The sequence below is a fragment of the Platalea leucorodia genome (assembly GCF_965183815.1).
Source record: "Platalea leucorodia genome assembly, chromosome: W".
In the NCBI taxonomy this organism is placed as follows: domain Eukaryota; kingdom Metazoa; phylum Chordata; class Aves; order Pelecaniformes; family Threskiornithidae; genus Platalea; species Platalea leucorodia.
The window spans coordinates 24749364-24770441 of NC_138859.1; the positions used below are offsets into that span (position 1 = coordinate 24749364).

The following is a 21078-nucleotide window of genomic DNA, read 5'->3' on the forward strand; positions in this document are numbered from 1 at the left end:
GGTGTTAAAAAGAGTAATTAATCAAAACCTCTCCATTTTTATTTCTTTTTTTTTTTTTTTTTTTAATTATTCTTGCAAGACCACCCCAGGTCTGAGCTTTTTGTTTTTCTTTTTTCCCTTTTTAATATTATCTGCAAACCAATGAGATTGTTCAAATTGTGGCACTGATTTCAGGTAGATGATTTTGAAATTTAAGGTACTTTCATGTTTCATGCTTCTGAAACCCAAAACCTGGTGAGGGATGGTGGTGGTTGCTGTTGTTTTTTAAATAGGTATTTCATTGCCTACCTGCTATGGTTGCTTTCTTCAGTATGGGGGAGAGGAGAGTAGAGGTGACAGGGACTGGTATGTAACTTTTTAACTTTGAATTTTGGTTGGTTTTTGGTTTGGTTTTTTGTTTGTTTGGGGTTTTTTTAAGAATAGTGGACTATTCCAAGGCATAGTTGTCTCAGTGAATGTCATTTTCCAGGGTTGGTGTTTTTAAAGTTTCAGTGATAACCATTGGCCATTTCTGGAGTGAGACTAGGTCATGAACATGTCTTGTCCATGACAACTGTCAATGTGTTCTTTAACAAGCTCTGGTAACTTCATGTTTTGCATTAGGAATTTGAAATTTGGCAGGTAGTCTTTGTGCTAGGGCTCTGCTGCTGATAATCTGACTAAATTTGACCAAATTATAAATCTCCGGGGGAAGGGGAGCAGTCTGTTTCCATCTGCAAAGCAGATACGTAGCTGGAGGTGGCCTGATTTCTGTGGTGATTCTCATTTTGCTGCTTCCGGAGCCAGCTGGGCTGTTTGCATCCTCCCCTGCCCAGGGATCATGTATCAGCTGAGATATGTAGGGACAAGCTGAAGCTTGTGTAAGTACTGCTTCCAGCTCCTGTGGGATGGTACTGTGCACCCAGTGATGCTTCTGTTGCTGCTTGGCAATGATTGAAGCCACATAGAATCATAGAATCATTTAGCTTGGAAAAGACCTTTAAGATCGAGTCCAACCATAAACCTAAGACTGTCAAGTCCACCAGTAAACCATGTCCTTAAGCACCACGTCTACACGTCTGAAAAAACTGTATAGGAACAGGAGCCTGAAGTGGTGGATTTCCATTGTGTGTGATGTCAAAACAAATAGTATTTTATACTACCCATTTTCATAGTTATATTTTGTTGTTAAAAGTATGTTTAATTTTCAGTACTCTAAGCATTCAGAAGTCAGGAAATGAAATGTGCAACCACAACTTATCCCTGTTATATTTATATATTACAGAATATAACCATTACTTAATGATCATATATGGTTCTTCAAATAACAGTATATTTTTCTTCTGGCAGGTTCAAGTGCTCAGCTTGAGATATGTTTCGTTGTCAAAGTGGTTCATTTATTTATTTATATAAAATTTTCTCTTGAAAACAGATACATTCACACAGTCATGAATAAGCTGTTTTTAAGAAATCGCAAACAATTAATTGCAACCAAAGTGACTGTCTACACTTATTTTAGCATTTTGCAGTTGTGAAGTAACCCACCAACTTGCTGTATCTGATCATAGGTTTATGCTTAGCAGCCTTGGGATGATCAAGTTCTCCTCTAGCAGAGTATCTTCTTGCAGTGAAGTTCATATGTGTTATCCATTAATTACACAACTAACAGCTTTTTAACTTTTCAGTTGCCTGTTTTGTGAAAATACATGTGGATTTTTCTTTGTCTTTCAGGCTATTCCTGTTAATCATCTATGTTGTCCATCCTGACTAGTTGTCCTTGTTTACTGAAACTCCTTGGATGGCTTGCTTTTATTTATACCATCACCACTTTGTCTTAAAATAGTATTAGTGACTTGTTATAACCTGAAATTATACTTGTTTCTGTATCCACTCATAGCCTGTTATATGTGGAAACCTTTCTTGTAGTGATTTCATGTTTTCTATTTGTTCCTCAGCCTTGACCATTCTTCCCTTAAATACCTCTCAAGTCTTTCCTTCTTCCCTGTATTCTGATTTTTCTATCCTTTTAGCAAAAGGTGTTTACCAGAAATTGGCACACTTGAGCCTGTTGCTGGGGATGATTGTCACCTTAGCCAGCACTGCACTACTATTAAACAGTGGTTTTCCTATCTATAGATTATAGTCATTGGCTTTACTTTAGCTCCCTTGTGGGAAATAGGAAGGTGCTGACAAAAAGTCAGGTACTAGGTAGCATGTGATAATGGAGATACCTTTTTTATTATTATTATTTGTTTTAATGATCTGAACTTTTATTTTATCTCTTCATATATGGTACAGAAATGACTTCTGTATCTCAAATGCATCAGCTTACCTACTAACATTAATTTCCTGAGCCTACCAAGCATCTTCAGTGGCTATATCTTTTTTTCATTTTAGCGTATCTAGTCTGTAATGATATTTGGGATGTACCTCTTGTTGTATAGGCCTTTGCATGCATAAATGGGTAAGAATCCTTTTTAGGAGGTTCCTCCTTTTTAGGAAGTTCATCAAAAAAACACCAAGATCTTTCAGCACAGGCAAATGCAGTCTTCTCTGAGCTTCAAGAGACGCAGAGTTAAGGTGAGAATGAGGGTGGGAGGTAAATGAAAGAAATGTATGTGCACGTGGGATTTGCAGAGCCTGGAAGGTTAAAAAATGTTTAAAAAAAACCAACCAAACAAAAAAAAGGCATTTTAAAGATAGTACTTATAAAGTATTACCTTTGCCTAGAATAAGCTCCATAGGATTCTTTTTTTTCCACTTGGCTTTTGCTTTAGAATCCATTGACTAAGGATTTTAAGAAAATGTACGTATAATTCTGTCTTGACTATTAAGTATTGCTTACGGTAGGATCCTACACAATACTAAGGGAAATATAATATCCCCCATTGTCTTGTGTTAAATAATACCCTGATTTTTGCCAGCAATACTCCTATCGCAAATGCTGGGAAAAGCCACGGTACCCATTGCAGAGCTCAGCAGTGGAGTACTAGAAAAGCAAGTGCCTTGCCAGTTGTCAGGGAATGGGTGTCCCGGGCAGCCGGGCACTTACAGGGGGCATCAAGCTGCAGGTAGCTAAGAAAATCAGGTATGTTAAGGTGGTGGCTGCTTTTCTGCCCCAAAGGAGGAGTCCTATGAGAATGCTTCTTTTAAAAAGTTTTATTTTTTCCTTTTAATTCTGCTAGTTTAAATGTTTTGGATTAATCACATATAGTTCTGCCATGAGTGCAAAGTTTGCTGAGAGAGGAACTATTGGATGCATTTCTCAAAGATTTTCATTGTCATCGTGCTGCATATTTGATAGGATAGGTCTTACTTTGCTTTGTGTTTGGAGCTGATAAAAATGCTTTTAAAGGCATAGGTGGGAATATGATGTGGAAGGGAAGGAGGACTTGATCCCAACTGATAATGAAAAGAAACCCTTAAAGCAAAGAGAGCCTGTGACGTACGTGTTGATGGATAAAATGAAGCAGAATTATATGTAGGTTACAGAGCTTTTTGAGTATGTATTTCAGAGCAGGTGACATAAACCAATTATAGTCTAACCTCTCTATTCTCAACACTAATATAATTTGCGTTACTGCGGTGGTTTGAGTGCCTGTTGGGTCCTCAAAACAGTGTAGTACTTAAGATCTTTGATGCTTCACAGATTGTAGTATAAATAATTTGCTTAGTTTATGGGGCTTTGTGGGAGGCACGCGCTCTGTGTACGTGTCTTAAACTTACTGCAAAAATTAAGGCTGCTGACTAGAAAAGAAATTTGGCAATAGGCATACTGTAAAATACATCAAACTGCCTTGCTGCGACCCATATTCGGAAGGATTGGTCAACAGCGGTCTGTTGGCTGATTATATTGGTGATATTCCAAACCCAACTACAGGGAGCATGGGGAAAATTCAATACCGAAGCAGACTGATGGAACAGAAACAAAGATCAGGAAGATAATTAGAAAGGGAGAATAAGAGTTGAAATGTTCTTTTTATAATACAATTTTTAATTTTCTCTCCAAAGAAATATATTTCATTTAAAAACAAGTTGTCATCTGCAGTGACAACTGTGCTGTTAATATTCTTATAGGACTCCTATATAGCCTACTCATATTCCACTGTATGAAAAGCATCCTGGCTTGTATCAGAACTAGTGTGGCCAGCAGGACTAGGAGGTGATTGTCCCCCTGTACTCGGCACTGGTGAGGCCGCACCTCGAGTACTGTGTTCAGTTTTGAGCCCCTCACTACAAGAAGGACATTGAGGTGCTGGAGAGTGTCCAAAGAAGGGCAACAAAGCTGGTGAAGGGTCTAGAGAACAAGTCTTATGAGGAGAGGCTGAGGGAACTGGGGTTGTTTAGTCTGGAGAAGAGAAGGCTGAGGGGAGACCTTATTGCTCTCTACAACTACCTGAAAGGAGGTTGTAGCGAGGTGGGGGTTGGTCTCTTCTCCCAGGTAGCAAGCAACAGGATGAGACAAAATGGGCTCAAGTTGTGCCAGGGGAGGTTTAGATTAGATATTAGGAAAATTTCTTCACCAAAAGGGTAGTCAGGCATTGGAACAGGCTGCCCAGGGAAGTGGTTGAGTCACTATCCCTGGAGGTATTTAAAAGACATGTAGATGTGGTGCTTAGGGACATGGTTTAGTGGTGGACTCGGCAGTGCTAGGTTAATGGTTGGACTTGATGATCTTAAGGGTCTTTTCCAACCTTAACGATTCTATGATTCTATGATGTAACACTTTGTAATGAGATGCCTAAACTTTAGGCCTGGATTTTGCCACAGATTTTGCAGAATTTCGTATTATATTCCTTCAGAAGCCTGTGTAGGTATCATTGTATAGATTATCCTTTTTTTTAGGTAGCTGTATGAGGCTTTAGATTCTGAAAGTATTTTTTAAATATTTCAGAATTTCACTAAATTAATATATATATGATTTTAATTTTGTTCTCCAGATACCCTTTCTTTTTCACAAATAAAATTATGATTCTTTCCATCACAGTTTATATGAATGTGTATATCTTAGAAGGAGTAAATAGTATAAAATTAGCAGCAGTTGGAGGTAGTTCCCAGCATTGCCTTTCCTTTTGTCTTCTGCAAGTCATTCAGTGGCCAGCTCTTCATATCTCCTCATAGGAAATTGGTTACTACTTCTCCATCCTCTATTTTAAAGAAAGAAGAGGTTTTGCTGAGCGAGCTTGTTAGTGGGAGGAATAGGGAATTCTTGTTAAGCAAATTTTTGTTTTCACCCAGAATAGCCCTGAATTTATAGAGGATCTTCTCCATGTTTTTAGGGCAGTTCCTGTTGACTCATTTTTACCAGTCCTTTAAGGCAGGGTTTTTTTGTGTATATGTTTGCTATATCACTTCAGGTTGGTTGGCTGAGTACTCTAAGAGGAAAGAGTGGATTGATTCTCCTTCTGCAATAAACTCGGAAATGGTGGTAAACTTCATCCACCCTGATAGTGGAGAGCACTGAAAGGTATGAAGCTCTTAACCTAGCTGATGACTTTCTCTAACCTATTAAGGGAAGAGACCTCACCTCTGGCAAGAGAAGGGCTTCATTGTGAAGTCAACAGTTAACCTGTTGATCTGCGCTGCATCCTTCAGCATGTGTGCTCTTGCCAATCAGTCGGAGCTTGTACATGCTGCCTCTTGCCCAACTTGTAATGAGGGAAAATGGGAAGGAATTGGCAACATTACTCAGGTGGCTAGGGTGGAACTGGAGACTTTATAAAGTGTAAAGGGTAAGATCAAAAAGAATATAGGAGTGTGGTGGCACAGGGCATAGAAATTAGGGAATTGCCAAATTTAATCATCTTTCTACACTTAGTGTGTTTCCACATGACTTATGATAAAGTTGATGACATCTACTAGGTGATAATACTGCAGAGGTCTGTCTTTTTTTAATATTTTTATTTTTTTTTATTCTTGCTTTAGAATACAATAGGTTTTGGTCACATTTGAGGCTGGAAGCTAATTTACCTATCTTAAGGAATGTGAGAGTCCAGGCAACTTTCTATGTTCTTATACAGACCTAGGTGCTGAAGAAGTTTGTTCTTTTTTTTCAGATATTGAAAAATATCACTTGGTATGCTGAGCGTGTCTTAACAGAGATCTCACTTGGGAGTCTTCTGATACTAGTCGTGATAAGAACCATCCAGTACAACATGACACGGACAAGGGTAAGAGTTATGATGTGTAGCACTTATGGACGTAGTGTGGATTTCTAACTTCAACAGCATGAATTCCATTTTAAACAGGGTGTGGAATTTTCTTCATTCTGTTGCAACCAGTTGGCATCTGAATTTACAGGAGGGAAGGAATGGGAAGATCAGCCATATTAACTAAGCACAATATTAAGTGGTTCTGAACTTGCAACACCATCTCTGTATATTGTTCAATTCATTGAGTAGGTTTCTCTAAAGTCCACGATTCGGGCACTGAACTGCTCATCTTCAGATGAGAAGGAAAAGTTCCTTAGGTTGATGAGAAGAAATGATTCCTTATAGGTTGTTTGTCTCTATTCAATTACTCAGAAGTGGGAATTTCAGCTCTATTTATTATTAGTGTTTTTATGAAGTAGGACAGTGACTGGGCCATAAAACCTTTTTGAGCTCTAGCAAAGCAAAACTGCTTCAACTTTATAGCCTCGTATCAGATTGTTTTTGTGCATTTTTCAAGCATTTGATTCTATACCTTATCTTAAACATGTAAGCATGGTATCATACACTTTTGAATATTTTCAACAATTAAAGGCACAGAAGTTTTTACATGAAAAAGTAGCAAAAAATATTTAAATATATTTTAAATTGGAAAACTTAAGGATTTCACTTCTATGATCAAAAGAATTAGAAGAAATGGGGACATTCTTGGCATATATTTGCAGGATTTGGAATCTGTTATGTTATGTAAATGCATATTTTAGACTTGAATAGGGAAAATAAATCTCTGTTGGATTGGATAAGTGGACAAGTTTGGTTCTGTGAAAACCCTTGACTTTGATAAGGCCATCATTTAAATGCTTATCTGGTCAAATGGTTTCAGGGATGCTAACAAGGGGACCAGATCTCTGAAGTATCCCATGGTTATAGTTGTGGGATATATAGAATGCTTTGAAAGAGTTAATAGGGAGATGAGTTATGAAGCAGAAAATTTTAGGATAAGACTACAAAAAGGAGAGAGAGGAAGGGAGAGGAGGAGAATGTCTTTCAGTATTTGTTACATCTATGATGTCATTGTAAATCAACATTGTTAAAGATATGAAGACACACACATATACATATGTATACATACACACATATATATGCCGAAATCTGTATGAAACAATCACTCTTTTATAAGCCTTATATTTTAAGAAAACATTTAAAACATCACCAAGTATATACACTTTGCATTTCTGCTATATGCTTTTGACCATGTCCTTTAAAGCCACATATATTACTCAGTCTTTTGAAAGATTCCTGCAATAGGTGTCAGTGTATATCAAAAGGACAATTTGATGTGTTTTTTTTCTTTCCTCTTCTTTCTGACAGGACAAATACCTTCATGCAAATTGTCTGGCAGCCTTAGCAAATATGTCAGCACAGTTCCGCTCACTTCATCAGTATGCTGCTCAGAGGATCATCAGGTAAATATAAAACTTCAGAAATAGACTTTGCTGGAAACTCATCTTTGCTGAAACTCAGGAGTAGAGGAACTTGAATTTTATATGCCTTAATAGATACTGATGAACTAAATAGCTGAAACAATAACTGAATAACTAAATAATCCCAGAATAAATCTTATTTGCTTTATACTTGAATCTGTTCTGAATGCACAAAAAATATTAGTTTCTCTGTCTGAGAAACTTCTGACTTTTGATTCTCTTCACAGAACAGCTCAGTAGCTGCTTTCAAACCGGAAGGTTTTCACGGATTTGTGTGAATTATGCTTTTTTAAGTCATGTATCACGTTATAAAAATGCACTGAGTGGTGGTTCTCAAGTACTGTGCAGACTGGATTTTCAACTTGCTTTACTTCTTCCTGCATATTTGGCAAAAGATCTATTTGTTAAATCAGACATAACGCAATGATCATTTTGTGACGGGGCCCTACAAATATGGGCAATAAAACCTACACCTGTGCTTTTCAAGTGATAAAGTTTATTAGCCTGTATAGTAATAAATAGTCAGTATCTGCTGTGGTTCAAAAACAGGGCTATTAACTTTAAAGAAGTAGATATTGAAGTTGGTCCTTCCTATTTTGTATCTGTGCTGCAGACCACTTTGTAAAGGCAGGTAATCATGCATCAGGCATCCTTCTTATCCTGGCAGCCAGCCCTGCTCCACACTCCAAGGGAAACGGGGAAGGTCCTTGTTAATGCGATCTGGAATAAACTGTTATAGTGCTTGTCAAGTACAGACAGCGTGCCAAAAATAAGTAAATGATAATTGTGTGCCTGTACACTTTGTAAAGGACTGGGTTAACAAGAGATAAATCTTGTTCTTAAACCACTGCTCTTTAGGATTTAATTCTCTCCGAGCCCCTTCTCTTTTGCAAATGGTTGGTTGTAAAAGTATGGACAAGTAACCAGGATGAATGCATTCTTCCATTACCTTTTCCCTGCTTGACACTCACCCTCTTTTCATACCCTTGGCAGTGATAATGAGTGTTCAGAATTTGAATTGAAGCTATTTTCCCATTACGTATCACAGATATTGTCTTAAATACCTGCTCTCTTCATTTCTCAAATTGTAGACATGGAGTCTGAGTTTTCCAAGCATTTGCAAATGTTGGCCTCTGAAATCACAGATCCTAGCGTGGTGTGAGACACGCTACCTTGATGCTCAAAAACTTGGTCTGGTTTTTAGTGTGATACTTTGTTTTCCACTTCAGAGCTTTTTCCTATGTTCCCAGTTTCTGATTTTGTTCCATTTTATTCTACTGCTGTTTCCGCAGACCAAAGCGAGATGTGTTCCTCTGGTTATATTTGGGCTAGGAAGAGGTTATCTTGCTAGTCCCATTACAGCTGACTGTTATCACCACCCAGTAATCTTGTAGTCATCTATCATAACTGCATGTGTATTTCTGTGTGGCTTGGCTTTTGTCAAAACGCTCTGAGTTTATGGACCTCTACTGTTCAAAATTTAAACTCATGGTTCAAAGTAAGCTCAGCTGGATTATTTTGATTTAATTGGGTTATGAAATGGCTAAGTATGTGATCTGCTGGCTTATCAGAAGAGGTGGCAGCCATCAGTAGAGAAGCAGCAACCTCAGTACCTTTGCACACACGTCTCACCTCAACCTCACAACTCAGAAACTTAAAAGGAGCCTTTATGTGCTGTGAGGCTTCTCCCTATACCAGCCTTTTCCAGCCTTCTCACATGTGGTTTTTGCCATCTGTAATGGCATCTTTGAGGCAGATTGACTCCCTGATGTTTAAAACCCATCTCAAGACACAAGGAAGGGCATGCAACACCCAGAAATTCTCTTGCACTCCATGTATGCAATGTTTCAGTAATCTGCTGTGATGTTTGGGTGCCTTATTCGTCATCTCTCTAGACATGCGTAGTTACAGTAAGACTTTTAACATTGCTGCTTGATTTTTAGTTGTGAAATAATTGTGCTGATATTCTTATTGAAGAATGCGTGAAGGAGGCAATAGGGGTGAATGGCAGAAAACAGGGGAAAAAAATCTGTCACATTGAAATTGTCTGTCAAATTATCTTTTATTGTGTGAAGGACTAACAAAGCCACACTTGAAATGTGCCAAATAGAAAGAGAGACATTAGAGCAAGCACATAGTACTGGCATATTTGAAACTCTTAGTTCTTCCAAAGATGTAAGCTCTTAGTAGCTACTGTTGGTTGGTTTCTGTATGGCTTTTAGCAGAGAGACTTTGCATGAGATCTGAGCTGGGCAGTATTACAAATAATAACCAACCAATATCCAACCAACTGTAGTGTGGTAGGATAGCAGTCTGAGAAGGATGCTGGTTATACCAACCATTGGGTGCCAGCAGAGTTGGAGCTGTGTTTTTATAGTTGGATATAATGTAAGGATAGGTACAGAAAATGGACATACTCATCAATTGAAAAAGCAAAACAAAAAGGCAATATGATATATATTATATCATATATAATGTGATATTCTTACATAGTCCAAAGATATTCCACGCTGTCATTTTTAAGCTTCTGCCTTGTTGTAGCCAGATGCTCCATATTAGTATACTGTAAAAATTGTAATGAAGGAGGTGAATTTAAATTTAAAACAGAACCAGAACAACAAGAGAAGGGTTAGGGAATATGTTTGATCCCCCCCCTCAGTTTTTATGTGTAATGTCAACCGAAGATCTTATTTTGCAGGTAGAAAACTGTACATCTAGACAATAGGCAAAAATGACCACCAAGACTGGGATTTAATTTGTCACTATGATCATGATTGCTTATAAATCAAAAGACCCTACTATAAAAATGTATTAAAATCTGTTGTAAAATGTCCTGTGGGGCTAGGACATGGGCAGGCTGGAAGGAAGAGTCAGTTCCAGGGGCAACCTGTCTCCCTTACGACTTTACTGCTAGTATGGTAACATTTTCTTCTCAGGAACTTTACAACCTTGGGTTCCCTGGCAGGCTTAAGCACCATAAAGGAATTATTTTAACCTGATTTCCTCTCAAAATACACAGATTTATTATAAAGTTTCAGTTAACAAGAAAAGCAATAGGAATAAATACTTATGAACACATATATTTCATAAGAGATTGATGTTTTGAGGCATACATTGTCCTTCCTTTTCCTACCTTATGAAGTCTGTTAGCCACTATTATTAAATTTAGCCAGCACTGATGGACTCAACTTGCTCCATGATGCCAAAGCAGAATATTTATATTTAAATTCCTATTCTGGTTCTACCATCAGAGTGCAAGCATCTCCGAGAGAATAAACCACAGTATCCATAATGAAAAAGTGTTTTCTGTGAAGGAAAAGCCTAAAAAGAAGATGGTACTTTATATTACATAAAGCATTTTAGGGTATAGGTTTTTAAATTAAGTAGCTGTGAAACACAACTTAAAAGCTGCTTAGCAATACAACTGAATAGACAGTCATAATTTAAGCCTCACCGGATGCTCTAATGATTCCTTCCTTAATGTGAGAAGTAATTCCATTTCCATGCAGGCTTTTTTCCTAATCCTATTCTGAGCGGAGACTGCCAATTGTTTTAAATTCTGAAGACTATTTTCTATGAAAGAATTAGCTGAGAATATTCAATATAGTGTACTTAAGAGCTCAGTAAAATACCACTTCATAACATCGGGTAATTTGTATCACATTCCAGCAAGCATGAAAATTGACAGATTTGTATAAATCTATCACAAGCAGCTGCTGGAAGTAAAAATAGATGTAACAGATGTTTTATAATAAGATCCAGGGCAGTATTCATTTAATATTGGATGTCCTCTATTGTAGACTGCCCTGACTTTGAGATCCTTCCCTTCTCTATCCGCTGTTACCACTGGTTTGTTTTTAATTACACAGAGCTCTTTTATCAGCATAGTGCCAAGGGTGCTATTGCACTGCACTGTGCAACAGCTTTCATGATATTCAGCTTTTCTACAGCTAGCCTGCCTGCTCTACTATGTGTGACACTTGGAAATGAAGGGGAGAGTTTTTCCCTGAACAGCTGTATTCTGACATCTCATCACCATGTCATTCTAATAAAATTAGTGACAAGAAGATGACTGATTACTTAAGGCAAATGCTTTTCCTATAGCTTCATATATTGGAATGTTTGCTGTTTTCTAAGCAGGCATATACCACTAGAGGTTGCCATACACCTCACTAATTAGACATGCATATTTAACATTAAATTACTTTATGGGGCTAGAAACACTATCTAGTTTTCCTTTTTTTCCTACACTATCACCACAGCTGTTCACGTGCACGGCTGTGTGAGCCACTAAGAACACTTTATCAGTTGCACTTCTCCCTGTTAGATGACTTAAGGAACTAAAGTATCAAAAGATGGCACATAATTATATCAATGTCATATTTTGGTGATTTCTTTGGCTATCGTAGAGAGTTCAGTGGGATTCAGGGAACGATATGAAGAAAGAGGTTTCTGTCATCCTCCTGATGCTCATAGGAGTCAAGTGAAATTAGGAAAAAAGGTGTGCTTAAAAGGGATACAGATCAGAGACTTTAACTCGTGCATGCTATAGGGTGCAGTATGTTTTACTTGAGTGTCATCGTAGCCCTGCTATGCCTGTTACGAGAGCAAAGTGTGAGATGTAGAGCCGGCCGTACTGATTCTGTTGCTGTCTGGAAGAAGCAGAGATAGTAATCCTACTTCTCACTAGTCAGCCAGCCTTGAAGCTGATGGTGATGAGTGCTGTAGGATATCCTGGAGCACGATGCGGGGCACTGGAGTAGCTCAATGTGGGGTTTTTCTTTTTTTTTTTTAAATACAGTTGTAAGTAGTGTGCTTAAATATCCATGCTTGTAAAGGATGACTGCATCACTGTGGTTCCCCAAGTCTGCCTTCTCTCATCTGAGAGGAGGCTGAAGCCCTTCTTTCCCTTTGCACTCTTCAAACAAGTCTTCATCAATTTGTAGTGTCGATTATGTTTCGTACATTACCAAGAAAAATTCCCATCCATTCTGATATGTGCTGCTGTATTTGAGAAGTTTCACCTCCCCAGCCAAACCATTTGTTTTACAGTTTCCTATGTTAGTAATTTAATTTTTCTGCTATGGTTTCCTCTTATAGGAGTCTGACAGGATTTTCTAGAGTGAAAATATTTATAGAATCATAGAATGATTTAGGATGGAAGGGACCTTTAAACATCATCTAGTCCATCCCCCCGCAATTGGCAGGGACATCTTCAACTAGATCAGGTTGCTCAGAGCCCCATCCAGCCTGGCCTTGAATGTTTCCAAGGATGGCGTATCTACTGAAGGGAATGAGACACGGACTCCGCATATGAGTTCAGGCGAAGACAAGCGAAGACCCTTTATTTTTACAATCTATTCCTTTTATAATATGATTTAGTGTTCACGAGCAAGCAAAGCCCATTTCATTGGCTACTGTCTTTTGTCCACGCGTCTCTGCAGCGTTACTTATTGGTTCTTCAAGCTGGTGCACGCGAATTCCTCCTTCAGGGATGTATCCAATCTCATCCTTATTTTTCTGCCTCTGAGTTTCACAAACTTGTTTGTAACAAGCCTCAAGGCCACAGCTGCATTCCTGCAAACCTGTAACAAGCCTCAAGGGCACAGCTGCATTCCTGCGAACCTGTAACAAGCCTCAAGGGCACAGCTGCATCTTGTCAAAGTAAAACACAATCTCACTTATTCCTACAAATCCCCCTTTTTGTTTTTCTATCACAAAAGCTTGTTTAATCATATTCTATAGTATTTTCTATACCCAAGCACTAGACAAGAAACTGTCATTATTATAGTGCAAAATATTAGTAACAAGAAAAAACCTATTTTGATTAGAGACATTACCCACCCGCCAATTCCACAACTTGTTAGTAAGTGATTCAGCCAACCAAATCCATCACTGACTTGTAATTTGCTAACTTCAAATCTTTGATTGCTTTATGGATTAATTTGGAGTTATCTGATAAGTCATTCCCCATCAGTCTTCTCGGAGTTCAGTGTCTTCTGCTGTTCGTTCCTGTTATCCGATGCAAGAGCCGGTCTTACGCACCTTGCAGGTACCCACTTAGGTCCTACATCTGTTGAGACACAAGCATACCCTCGACCCCAAGTTAGTAGCCGATATGGCCCTTCCCAACACCCAGTATTTAAATTTTTCATCATTACCATCGCCTTCTCCTGTGATATATGTGCCATTCCCGACTCCATAGCTTTAAAATGTTTGACTATGGGTGTGACATCTTCATGTTGAAAAGGCAGCGATAAATGGTTTAGTACATATATAGCTTTTCCTAATCTGTTTTGGGGAGATTCCTGAGCTTGCCCCTCTTTTTCTCTTTGCAATAGAGTTTTTAAGGTTCTGTGTGCACGTTCTATAATAGCTTGCCCTGTGGGGGAATGGGGTATCCCTGTCTTATGAGTGATACCCCATGCGTGGAAAAATTTTTGTGTTGCATGGCTGACATATGCAGGGCCATTATCTGTTTTTATTTCTTTTGGAATACCAAGCGCTGCAAAGGCAGCTCGGAAATGGCTTTGTACGTGCCGGCTAGTTTCACCTGTCGTTGCAGTGGCCCAGATTGCATGGGAGTAGGTATCTATGGAAACGTGAACATATCTCTGCCGACCAAAGTCGGGTACATGAGTCACGTCAGTTTGCCAGAGCTGAAGGGAGGAGAGTCCCCTAGGGTTTGTCGCAAACAATGGGCGGGATGGTTGTTGTTGACAGTCTGGACATGTTTGCACAACGAGTTTTGCATCCCCCATAGAGATTGCAAATTGTTTCACAAGAGCTTTGGCAGATTGGTGGAAAAATTGATGCGATAATTGAGCTTGAGAAAGTGTGTTTGGTACTGGGGTATGTAATGCAATGTTCGTTAGGTAGTCGGCTCGTGCATTTCCTTCTGTAAAGAACCCGGGTAAGTTTGTATGGCTTCTAATGTGGATTACACAATAGGGATGTTTTCGTTGTTCTATTAAGAATAATAGCTCCTTAAACTTCAAAAACAAGGCTTCTTTCAGTATATGTTTTAGTTGTGCCCTTTCAATGCGTTGCACAATTCCTACAGCGTATAGTGAGTCTGATACAGTATTTAATGGAGTTAGAGGCCATTCTCTAAAAGCCATGGTAATGGCGTGCAACTCGACTAATTGAGGTGAACCCTCAATTTGTTCTATTTTGTGTTGCCATTGACCTTCGTTTTGCCATGTGATGACTGCTTTTCCTGTTTTCCCTGAGCCATCGGTGAACACCGTTTGACCCTTAACCGGTTGCCACTGGTATAGTGGCGCCTCTTCAATCTTCGCATTATTGTAAAAGGTGAACATTTTGGCGGGGGGGGGGGGGGGGGGGGTGATGAGTATCAATTTTTCCACTAAACCCTGCCAAGGCCATTTGAAGTTCTAGACTATTTTGTAAGCACCAATCTAAGTAGTGCTTTACGACAGGAAGGACAATGAGATGAGGCTCTTCTCCAGCCATTTCTACAATCCGTTCTCTGCCCTTTTTTATCAAGGCGGTGAACATTTCGATACGAGTAGCCAGGGTTTTCGCAGGTTGATGTGGCAAAAACACCCATTCCAACATTATGAGAGGGTCTATTCCTTTGTTCTCCCATTGTCCGATGATTGCTAGAGGCTGTTGGTTTTGGTTGCAGATATATAATTGTGTGGGTAAATTTTCAAGTCGTCGGTGACATTGTTGCAGTGAGAGTTTTTCATTTATGATTCTCAGTGTGTTTTTTGCTTCGGTCGTCCATTGGCGTGGTGCGTTAATATCGGTATCTCCTTTAAGTAGCTCAAATAAGGGTGTTAATGTGTAATTATCGATACCACACTGCGCTCTAATCCAATTTATGTTTCCCAATAGTTTTTGTACATCATTCAAGGTTTTTATGTCTGCTGAAATGATCACATTTTGAGGTTGGATGCTTTGTTGTAAGATTTTCCACCCAAGATATTTCCATGGTGCTTCCATTTGAATTTTTTCTGGTGCGATTTGCAGACCTTTGCTTTGCAATGCATATTTTAAAACAGGTAGTGCTTCACGCACCATGGTGTTCGTGGGGCCTGCTAGTAAAATGTCGTCCATATAGTGATAGATATACATTTCCGGGAATTTTAGTCATACAGGACGTATGGCTTTAGCCACATATGTTTGACAGATTGTTGGAGAATTCTTCATTCCTTGAGGCAGGACAGTCCAGGGGTATCTATCCATTGGCTCGCCTCGGTTAATTTTTGGTACCAAAAATGCAAAACGCGGTGCATCCGTAGGATGTAGGGGGATAGTAAAGAAACAGTCTTTTAAGTCTACTATGATTATGTCCCAATTTTGGGGTATCATTGTTGGTGAGGGCAAGCTGGGTTGGAGTACTCCCATTTCTTCCATAGCTTCGTTTATTTGTCTCAAGTCATGTAGCAGTCGCCATTTTCCACTCTTCTTTTTTATAACAAATACAGGAGAATTCCAGGGGCTAGTTGTAGGAGTGATATGTCCTTGTTGAAGTTCTTCTTTGACCAGTTCTTGAAGGGCAGCGACCTTTTCTTTGGGGAGCGGCCATTGATCTATCCAAATGGGTGTTTCTTTTTTCCAAATAAGTTTCATTGTCGGTCGCTCATCAATGGCCACTACTGAAAATTTTCAGGGCAATTTAAGGTGAAGCCGCAGTGGGACATTACGTCTCGCCCCAACAGGCTCATGGGCAAATTTGTCACATATGGCCGTACAGTAAATGTAGACCCTTCTTGGGTATTGATATTGAGCAGGTGGGTACTTTGAAAGGTTTGAGAAAGGCCGCCGACTCCAATCAAGCCCTTTGTGGGGGTGGCTATTAAATCTTTTGATTGAAGAGACAGAAAATGAGAGATAATAACAGGAAAATTATTTTCAGACATATTCAGGTAGTTTAACACATACATGGCTTTACTTAGTCTGCCTGCTGGAGTGGCTCCTGGCATTCCCCCTTTTTGTTTTTGCAGGTTCAGTTGTTTGTTGCAAGATTTTCCAGCCCAGATATTTCCAAGGCTCAGTTTTTTGCACTTTTTCAGGGTCTATTTCAAGTCCATATCTGTTTAGAGCTTGTCGTATCTCTTTTTCTTAGTTGTGGGCAATCTCTTTTAAAATGTCCAGTTTTACCACAGGAGAAACATGATTGCTGTACTTTCATTGCGGTGGCAAAAGCTGTAGCTAATGTTTCCATATAATGGGACATTGACTCCACCTTTTGGGTAGCTTCTATCATGTCCATTAAGGAGGGATTTTTTAGAGGCAAAAGCACTTTTTTACAGTCCATATTCGCATTTTCAAAGGCTAATTTTAAGAGTAGGACCTCTCTTGCTTCTGCATTTTCGACTTGTTTTTCCAAAGCCTCTTTAAGACGATCTAAGAATGAGAGATATCCCTCTCCTCTCCCTTGCTTTACTAATGTAAATGATTTTGTCACTCTTCCGACATCCGGCACTTTTAGTAATGCCTGTAAAGCAAGGTCTCTGCCTTGTGCTAATATCTCTGGTCGTAATCGTACCTGTAACGTTGGATGATTTAGCGGCGGATCCCCCATAAGCTGTGGGAGTCCTGCCCCTTGTAAAGGGTCGCCTTGTTGTCGCTGCATATTGATAATTGTAGCGTTTTGGCAGGCGGTACGCCAGGTGCTTTCGAAGATCACCTTTTGCATTGGGGTCAATATAAGATTAGTAAGCGTGCATATATCAAATGGTACTATTTCATTTGTAAATATTCCCCGTAGCAGGGATTGTGTAAAAGGAGAACCCAGTCCATGCGCGGCAACTGCTTGTCGTAGATCTTTTAAAACATTACAGCCAAAAGGTTCATGCTCATCGGGGACATTTGCATTGCTGCGTATGACGGGACACGCTATCGCTGAACAAAAAGCTGTATCTCCCGCTTGCAATGCTTGGTGTCTAATCTTTTGCCACCTTGTAGCAGGGGCTGACACCCCCCATTCCTCGGACGGCAATTGATTATGGGTTTGTGGAGTATCGGTATCAGGAGCGGTAGAGAAAGGTGGTAAGAATGCCGACGCAGCAGGGGCCAGGGCAGGCGGGCGGGGAAGTGGAGGGGTACTGATTGCAGGGATCGAAAGGTTTAGCAGAGGTGTTGAAGCTATAGGAACAGGTGAAGGAGAAAATGGCGCAGAGGGTAGCGGCGGCGCGGGGCGGGGGTGGCTGCTGTTATCTTGTACTCGCACCGGAAACGCGAACCCCGCGGTTTCTCCACCTTTCAGCGCTTCCCTACGGAGCTGCTCCCACCGATGATCCCGGGGGTCGAAGGCTCGCTCAGGCTGTGGTACAGCCTGCGGCGCGGGCGGCTGCATCGGACACGGGGGACAGGACGGAGTGGATTTCATTGGAATGGAACTTGGGGGAGGCGGTCTGAGTCCTGTTCCCTTGTTTGTTTCACCCAAGTTCTCATTCTTTTCATTTTCCCCCGAGTCTATGAGAGCTTCCTTGTCTTGGGGCTTACTTTCACTCAGTTCATCATTCCTTATCTGCGCCGCTTGAGCGACTGCGTTTTGTACCTTTTTTTTTCTTTTTTTTCTTTTTTCTTTTTTTTCCTTTTTTTTCTTTTTTTTTCTTTTTTTTTCTTTTTTTTTCTTTTTTTTTTTCTTTTTTTTTTTCTTTTTTTTTTTTCCCCAGCTTGCCATTAGCGCAAGGTCTCAGTCACTAATCGCCAAGTGGTCATGACTTCGGTGGCGGTGGTGTCCCCTCTGGATGCCGCCTCCCAAATCATCTGCCCTCCTGTTCCCAAGTTTTCACATCAAATACTGCAGAGATTGTAAAGGGAGCCCCTTGCTTTTGTAAGAACTTCAGTAATAATTTTATTTTATATGCGTCATACTTCACTCCTCGTTTCATAATAGCTGCATTAAAAGTTTAACTATAGCTTCTTCTTCAGCTTATATGTTGGCTCCTATGATTACTGCCCAGCTGCTCACCTGTTTCTTAAGGTGATGTCCCGGGATTAAAGCCGCGGTCCTGCCGTCAGCTTGAGTCGTTCAGCTGGGGTTCCCTCCGGACGCTACTTGCAGCGCTGCCTCCTCCGGATCACGTCGGGGTCACCATTTGAAGGGAATGAGACACGGACTCCGCATATGAGTTCAGGCAAAGACAAGCGAAGACCCTTTATTTTTACAATCTATTCCTTTTATAATATGATTTAGCGTTCACGAGCAAGCAAAGCCCATTTCATTGGCTACTGTCTTTTGTCCACGCGTCTCTGCAGCGTTACTTATTGGTTCTTCAAGCTGGTGCACGCGAATTCCTCCTTCAGGGATGTATCCAATCTCATCCTTATTTTTCTGCCTCTGAGTTTCACAAACTTGTTTGTAACAAGCCTCAAGGCCACAGCTGCATTCCTGCAAACCTGTAACAAGCCTCAAGGGCACAGCTGCATCTTGTCAAAGTAAAACACAATCTCACTTATTCCTACAATCTACCACCTCTCTGGGCAACCCATTCCAGTTTTTCACCACCCTCACTGTGAAAAATTCTTTCCTTGTGTTTAGTCTGAATCTACCCTCCTTTAGTTTAAAACCATTACCCCTTGTCCTATCGCTACAGGCCCTACTAAAAAGTCTGTCCCCATCTTTCTTATAGGCCCCCTTTAAGTACTGAAAGGCTGCAATAAGGTCTCCCCGCAGCCTTCTCTTCTCCAGGCTGAACAACCTCAACTCTCTCTGCCTTTCCTCATAGGAGAGGTGTTCCATCCCTCTGATCAGTTTTGTGGCCTCCCCTGGACCCGCTCCAACAGGTCCATGTCCTTCCTGTGCTCTGAGGACTCCAGAGCTGGACGCAGCGCTCCAGGTGGGGTCTCACCAGAGCAGAGTAGAGGGGCAGAATCACCTCCCTCGACCTGCTGGCCATGCTTCTTTGGATGCAGCCCAGGATACAGTTGGCCTTCTGGGCTGTGAGAGCACATTGCCAGCTCATGTCCAGCTTTTCATCTATCAGTACCCCCAAGTCCTTCTCGGCAGGGCTGCTCTCAATCCCTTCATCCCCCAGCCTGTATTGATACCGGGGATTGCCCCGACCCAGGTGCAGGACCTTGCACTTGGCCTTGTTGAACCTCATGAGGTTCACATAGGCCCATTTCTCCAGCCTGTCCAGGTCCCTCTGGATGGCATCCCGTCCCTCAGGCGTGTCGACTGCACCGCTCAGCTTGGTGTCATCTGCAAACTTGCTGAGAGTGCACTCGATCCCGCTGTCTATGTCATTGATGAAGATATTAAACAGCACTGGCCCCAGTACAGACCCCTGAGGGACACCACTCATCACTGTTCTCCATCTGGACATTGAGCTGTTGACCACTACCCTCTGGATGCAACCATCCGGCCAGTTTGCTATCCGCCGAACAGTCCACCCATCAAATCCATATCCTTCCAATTTAGAGAGAAGGATATTGTGGGGGACCGTGTCAAAGGCCTTACAGAAGTCCAGATAGATGACATGCGTAGCTCTTCCCTCGTCCACTGATGCAGTCACTCCATCATAGAAGGCCACTAGGTTGGTCAGGCAGGACTTGCCCTTGGTGAAGCCATGCTGGCTGTCCCGAATCACCTCCCTGTCCTCCCTGTGCCTTAGCATAGCTTCTAGGAGGATCTGTTCCATGATCTTCCCAGGCACAGAGGTGAGGCTGACAGGTCGGTAGTTCCCAGGGTCCTCCTTTCTACCCTTTTTAAAAATGGGTGCAATGTTTCTCTTTTTCCAGTCCCCGGGGACTTCACCTGACTGCCATGACTTTTCAAATATCATGGAGAGTGGCTTGGCAACTACATCAGCCCATTCCCTCAGGACTCTGGGATGCATCTCATTGGGACCCATAGACTTATGTATGTTCAAGTTCCTCAGGTGGTCACGAACCTGATCTTCTCTTACAGTGGGAGGACCTCTGCCCCCCTGATCCCCGTCAAATGGCCCATTGACTCGGGAGGTGTGAGGAGAGAGGTTGCCAGTGAAGACTGAGGCAAAAAAGTTGTTGAGTACCTCAGCCTTCTCCTCATCTGTTGTTACCAGCTCGCCACTTCTGCTCATCAGAGGGGGTACGCTTTCCTTAACCGTCCTTTTCTGGTTGACGTACCTGTAGAAGCCCTTCTTATTATTCTTTGCGTCCCTCGCCAGGTTCAGCTCCAGCCGAGCCTTGGCCTTCCTGATCCCATCCTTACACAACCAGGCAGTGTCCCTGTACTCTTCCCAAGATGCCAGTCCCTTCTTCCGCTGCCTGTGCATTCTCTTCTTGCCCTTTAGTTTGACCCACAGGTCATGGCTCAGCCATGCTGGCCTCTTCCCTTCCTTGCCCGATTTCCTGCACCTGGGGATCGAGAGCTCTTGTGCTCTATGGAAAGCGTCCTTGAGGACCTGCCAGCTCTGTTCTGCTCCCTTGTCCCTGAGGGCCATTTCCCAGGGAGTCCTATTAATTAACTCCTTGAAGAGCTGGAAGTTTGCTTTCCTAAA

The 21078-nt window shown here is 41.2% G+C and overlaps 1 pseudogene across 1 annotated transcript in view; it reads left to right on the forward strand.

The window, feature by feature from the left end:
- Positions 1-21078, forward strand: part of LOC309601526 (dymeclin-like) — a 233992-nt pseudogene that overhangs the window by 96589 nt on the left and 116325 nt on the right. Inside the window, exons 12-13 of the transcript in view lie at positions 6036-6149; positions 7500-7594. The product of the transcript in view is annotated as a dymeclin-like (transcript). The remainder of the gene's footprint in view (positions 1-6035; positions 6150-7499; positions 7595-21078) is intronic.